The sequence below is a fragment of the Bos indicus genome, chromosome X (genome assembly GCF_029378745.1).
Source record: "Bos indicus isolate NIAB-ARS_2022 breed Sahiwal x Tharparkar chromosome X, NIAB-ARS_B.indTharparkar_mat_pri_1.0, whole genome shotgun sequence".
In the NCBI taxonomy this organism is placed as follows: Eukaryota; Metazoa; Chordata; class Mammalia; order Artiodactyla; family Bovidae; genus Bos; species Bos indicus.
The window spans coordinates 105282751-105288750 of record NC_091789.1 but is presented as its reverse complement, the minus strand read 5'-3'; positions in this window follow the sequence as shown (position 1 = coordinate 105288750).

The following is a 6000-nucleotide window of genomic DNA, read 5'->3' as shown; positions in this document are numbered from 1 at the left end:
CTCCTTGGAAGGAAAGTTATGTCCAACCTAGAAAGCATATGGAAAAGCAGAGACATTATTTTGCCAACAAAGGTCCATCTAGTCAAGGCTATCATTTTTCCTGTGGTCATGTATGGATGTGAGTGTTGGACTGTGAAGAAGGCTTAGTGTCGAAGAATTGATGCTTTTGAACTGTGGTGTTGGAGAAGACTCTTGCGAGTCCCTTAGACTGCAAGGAGATCCAACCAGTCCATTCTGAAGGAGATCAGCCCTGGGATTTCTTTGGAAGGAATAATGCTAAAGCTGAAACTCCAGTACTTTAGCCACCTCATGCGAAGAGTTGACTCATTTGGAAAGACTCTGATGCTGGGAGGGATTGGGGGCAGGAGGAGAAGGGGACGACAGAGAATGAGATGGCTGGATGGCATCACAGACTCGATGGACGTGAGTCTGAGTGGACTCCGGTAGTTGGTGATGGACAGGGAGGCCTGGCGTGCTGTGATTCATGGGGTCGCAAAGAGTCGGACATGACTGAGCGACTGAACTGAACTGTACTGAACTGAACTTTCCTTCTATTTCTGCTTTCTGCAGGGTTTTTTTTTTTTTTTTTAATCATAAATGGATGTTGAATTTTGTCAAAGGCTTTCTCTGCATCTGTGGAGATGATCATATTGTCTTTATCTTTCAATTTGTTAATGTGGTGTATCACATTGATTGATTTGCAAATATTAAGAATCCTTGCATTCTTGGGATAAAGCCCACTTCGTCATGATGTATAATCTTTTTAATATGTTGTTGGATTCTGTTTGCTAGAATTTTGTTAAGGATTTTTGCATCTATGTTCATCAGTGATATTGGCCTGTGGTTTTCTTTTTTTGTGTGTGTGGCATCTTTTTCTGGTTTTGGTATTAGGGTGATGGTTGCCTCATAAAATGAGTTTGGAAGTGCACCTTCCTTTGCAATTTTTTGGAAGAGTTTGAGTAGGATAGGTGTTAGCTCTTCTCTAAATTTTTGGTAGAATTCAGCTGTGAAGCTGTCTGGTCCTGGGCTTTTGTTTGCTGGAAGATTTCTGATTACAGTTTTGATTTCTGTGCTTGTGATGGGTCTGTTAAGATTTTCTATTTCTTCCTGGTTCAGTTTTGGAAAGTTATACATTTCTAAAAATTTGTCCATTTCTTCCAAGTTGTCCATTTTATTGGCATGTAATTACTAATAGTAGTCTCTTATGATCCTTTGTATTTCTGTGTTGTCTGTTGTGATTTCTCCATTTTCATTTCTAATTTTGTTGCCTTGATTCTTCTCCTTTTGTTTCTTGATGAGTATGGCTAATGGTTTGTCAATTTTATCCATCTTCTCAAAGCACCAGCTTTTAGCTTTGTTGATTTTTGCTATGGTCTCTTTTGTTTCTTTTCCATTTATTTCTGCCCTAATTTTTAAGATTTCTTTCCTTCTACTAACCCTGAGGTTCTTCATTTCTTCCTTTTCTAGTTGCTTTAGGTGTAGAGTTAGGTTATTTATTTGACTTTTTCTTGTTTCTTGAAGTAAGCCTGTATTGCTATGCAGCTTCCCCTTAGCACTGCTCTTACAGTGTCCCATAGGTGTTGGGTTGTAGTGTTTTCATTTTCATTTGTTTCTATGCATATTTTGATTTCTTTTTTGATTTCTTCTGTGATTTGTTTGTTATTAAGAAGCATGTTATTTAGTCTCCATATGTTGGAATTTTTAATAGTTCTTTTCCTGTAATTGAGATCTACTGCATTGTGGTCAGAAAAGATGCTTGGAATGATTTCAATTTTTTTGAATTTACCAAGGCTAGATTTATGGCCCAGGATGTGATCTATCCTGGAGAAGGTTCCGTGTGCACTTGAGAAAAAGGTGAAATTCATTGTTTTGGGGTGAAATGTTCTGTAGATATCAATTAGGTCTAACTGGTCCATTGTGTCATTTAAAGTTTGTGTTTCCTTGTTAATTTTCTGTTTAGTTGATCTCTCCATAGGTGTGAGTGGGGTATTAAAGTCTCCCACTATTATTGTGTTATTGTTAATTTCCCCTTTCATACTTGCTATTATTTGCCTTACATATTGCGGTGCTCCTATGTTGGGTGCGTATATATTTATAGTTGTTATATCTTCTTCTTGGATTGCTCCTTTGATCATTATGTAGTGTCCTTCTTTGTCTCTTTTCACAGCCGTTATTTTAAAGTCTATTTTATCTGATATGATTTATCTAATTTATCTGATATTGCTACTCCTGCTTTTTTTTTTGGTCTTCTTCTTGGATTGCTCCTTTGATCATTATGTAGTGCCCTTCTTTGTCTCTTTTCACAGCCTTTATTTTAAAGTCTATTTTATCTGATATGATTTATCTGATATTACTACTCCTGCTTTTTTTTGGTCTCTGTTTGTGTGAAATATCTTTTTCCAGCCCTTCACTTTCAGTCTGTATGTGTCCCTTGGTTTGAGGTGGGTCTGTTGTAGACAGCATATATAGGCGTCTTGTTTTTTTATTCATTTGGCCAGTCTTTGTCTTTTGGTTGGGGCATTCAACCCATTTATGTTTAAGGTGATTATTGATAAGTATGATCCCATTACCATTTACTTTGTTGTTTTGGGTTCGAGTTTATGCACCTTTTCTGTGTTTCCTGTCTAGAGAAGACCCTTTAGCATTTGTTGAAGAGCTGGTTTTGTGGCATTGAATTCTCTCAGCTTTTGCTTGTCTGTAAAGCATTTGATTTCTCCTTTATATCTGAATGAGACCCTTGCTGGGTACAGTAAATTGGGTTGTAGATTTTTCTCTTTCATCACTTTAAGTATGTCCTGCCATTCCCTTCTGGCCTGAAGAGTTTCTATTGAAAAATCAGCTGTTATCTTTAAGGGTTATTTGTTGTTTTTCCCTTACTGCTTTTAATATTTGTTCTTTGAATTTGATCTTTGTTAATTTGATTAATATGCGTCTTGGGGTGTCTTGCCTTGGATTGATCCTGTTTGGGACTCTGGGTTTCTTGGGCTTGGGTGACTCTTTCCTTCCCAATTTTAGGGAAGTTTGCAACTGTTATCTCCTCGAGTATTTTCTCATGACCTTTCTTTTTGTCTTCTTCTTCTGGGACTCCTATGATTCGAATGTTGGGGCATTTAACATTGTCCCAGAGGTCCCTGAGGTTGTCCTCATTTTTTTAAATTCTTTTTTTCCTCTCTGCTTCTTTTATTTCTACCTTTTTATTTTCTACCCCACTTATCCTGTCTTCTGCCTCTGTTATTCTACTGTTGGTTCCCTCCAGAGTGTTTTTGATCTGATTTATTGCATTATTCATTATTGATCAACTCTTTTTTATTTCTTCTAGGTCTTTGTTAAACATTTCTTGCATCTTCTCAATCCTTGTCTCCAGGCTATTTATCTGTAACTTCATTTTGTTTTCAAGGTTTTGGATCATTTTTACTATCATTATTCTGAATTCTTTTTCAGATAGACTGCCTATCTCTTCTTTTTTTTTTTTGGTCTTGTGGGCATTTATCATGTTCCTTTACCTGCTGAGTATTTCTCTGCCTTTTCATCTTGTTTAGATTGTTGTGTTTGGGGTGGCCATTCTGTATTCTGGCAGTTTGTGGTTCCTCTTTATTGTGGAGATTCCTCCCTGTGGGTGGGGTTGGACGAGTAGCTTGTCAAGGTTTCCTGGTTAGGGGAGCTTGTGTCAGTGTTCTGGTGGGTGGAGCTGGATTTCTTCTCTCTGGAGTGCAATGAAGTGTATAGTAGTGAGTTTTGAGATGTCTATGGGTTTGGTGTGACTTTGGGCAGCATGTATATTGAAGCTCAGGGCTGTGTTCCTGTGTTGCTGGAGAATTTGTGTGGTATGTCTTGCTCTGGAACTTGTTGGCCCTTGGGTGGAGCTAGGTTTCAGTGTAGGTATGGAGGCTTTTGGATGATCTCTTATCAATTAATGTTCCCTGGAGTCAGGAGTTCTCTGGTGTTCTCAGGTTTTGGGCTTAAGCCTTCTGCCTCTGGTTTTCAGTCTTATTCTTACAGTAGCCTCAAGACTTCTCTATCCATACAGCACTGATGATAAAACTTCTGTGTTAATGGTGAATAGATTCTCCACAGTGAGGGACACCCAGAGAGGTTCACAGAGTTACATGGAAAAGAGGAGGGTGACCAGAGGTGACCAGGAGGAGACGAGGGGGAATCAGAAGGGGAGAGAGCAATCTAACCAGTAAACAATTCCCTATGTGCTCTCCACAGTTTGAAACCCTCAGAGAGGTTAATGGAGTTACATAGAGAAGAGAAGAGGGAGGAATGAGATAGAGGTGACCAGGAGGAGAAGAGGGGGAATCAAAAGGAGAGAGAGAGATCTTGGCAGCACTCTGTTCCCTTAGGGTTCTCCACAGCCTGGAACACACACAGAGATTCACAGTTAAGTAGAGAAGAGAAGGGTAGGGAGGAGATAGAGGTGACCTGGGGGAGAAAAAAGGAGAGCCAAAAGTGGGAGAGAGTAATCAAGCCAGGAACCACACTCCTAAGTAAAAATGAATACTGAAGATTGGATTCTTAAATGTACAAAATATATAACAAATACCATAAAGATTAAAAATCTAGAGTAGAGGTTAGACTCTCAAAAATATAATATTAACAAAACAAACAAACAAAATCACAAAAAGTATAAGAAATATAATTGAAGTTTGCTTTAAAAATAGGGTCCTTTTTTTTTTTTTTTTTTTTGCAAGGTAATCAGTTCAGTTCAGTTGCTCAGTCGTGTCCGACTCTTTGAGACTCCATGAATTGCAGCATGCCAAGCCTCCCTGTCCATCACCAACTCCCGGAGTTCACTCAAATTCACGTCCATTGAGTCGGTGATGCCATCCAGCCATCTCATCCTCTGTCGTACCCTTCTCCTCCTGCCCCCAATCCCTCCCAGCATCAGTCTTTTCCAATGAGTCAACTCTTTGCATGAGGTGGCCAAAGTACTGGAGTTTCAGCTTCAGCATCATTCCTTCCAAAGAACACCCAGGACTGATCTCCTTTAGAATGGACTGGTTGGATCTCCTTGCAGTCCAAGGGACTCTCAAGAGTCTTCTCCAACACCACAGTTCAAAAGCATCAATTCTTTGGCATTCAGCTTTCTTCACAGTCCAACTCTCACATCCATACATGCAAGGTAATAGTAGGTTATAAAAATGAAAATTAGAGTAATAGAGGACTTAAAAAATAGAAAAAAATTTTTTTAAATTAAAAAAAATGATAATAGTAAAAATATGTCTAGGAATTTCTCTGGAGCTGTTGCAGGTAGTGTGGGGTCAGTTTAGTTTCAGATAGTTCCTTGTTCCAACTTACACTTCTCAAGATCTATAGGCCCCTTCCAATGTAGTTGGTGTTAACTACAGGGATTTCAATCTGTTGCACCTGTCACTTCCTAAACGGTTCCCTCTGTTTATTTGTCTTCTTCCGTTTGCTGGTCTCTTCAGTGTCTAATTTTCGCCCTAACAGAAGGGGGCAAAGGTAGTCTCTTGTTTAGGCTCACTTGTTCAGTTGTGCTCTGGGGAGGGAGGAACAATGCAAACACATATCACTGGTGTGCGTGGGGAGTGCTCGCAGTATCTCGGCCACACTGGGTTTGCTCCCTCTTGGGGCGTGTGTGCTTTCCCAGTCTACACTGCACAGGCTCTAGGTTGCTCTGCAGGGAGTGGGCCCTGCACTTCCCAGGTCTAAGCCACCCAGGTTCATGTTCTCAGGTACTCCACAAAGGTGCAGACTTGGTTGGGCCTGCATTTTGTGCCCTTCCCCAGTCTGAGCAGTTCAGGCGACCAGGTGCTTGGTGAGCACACTCTCCCCAGGTGGCAGGCGAGTGCGTCTTATCATCTTTCCAGTCCCAGCTGCTCAGATTCCTGGGTGGCAGTGGGCGCGCCCATCTCCAGTGTGCTGTGTATCTCTTCTGGGGAGCTGATCTCTGGCTGTGACCCTCCTGGCGGATGCCAACCATCCAAAATCCCAGGAAGTCTTGGTTAGAAACTGGAAGCCTGTTTGCAGTTTGAT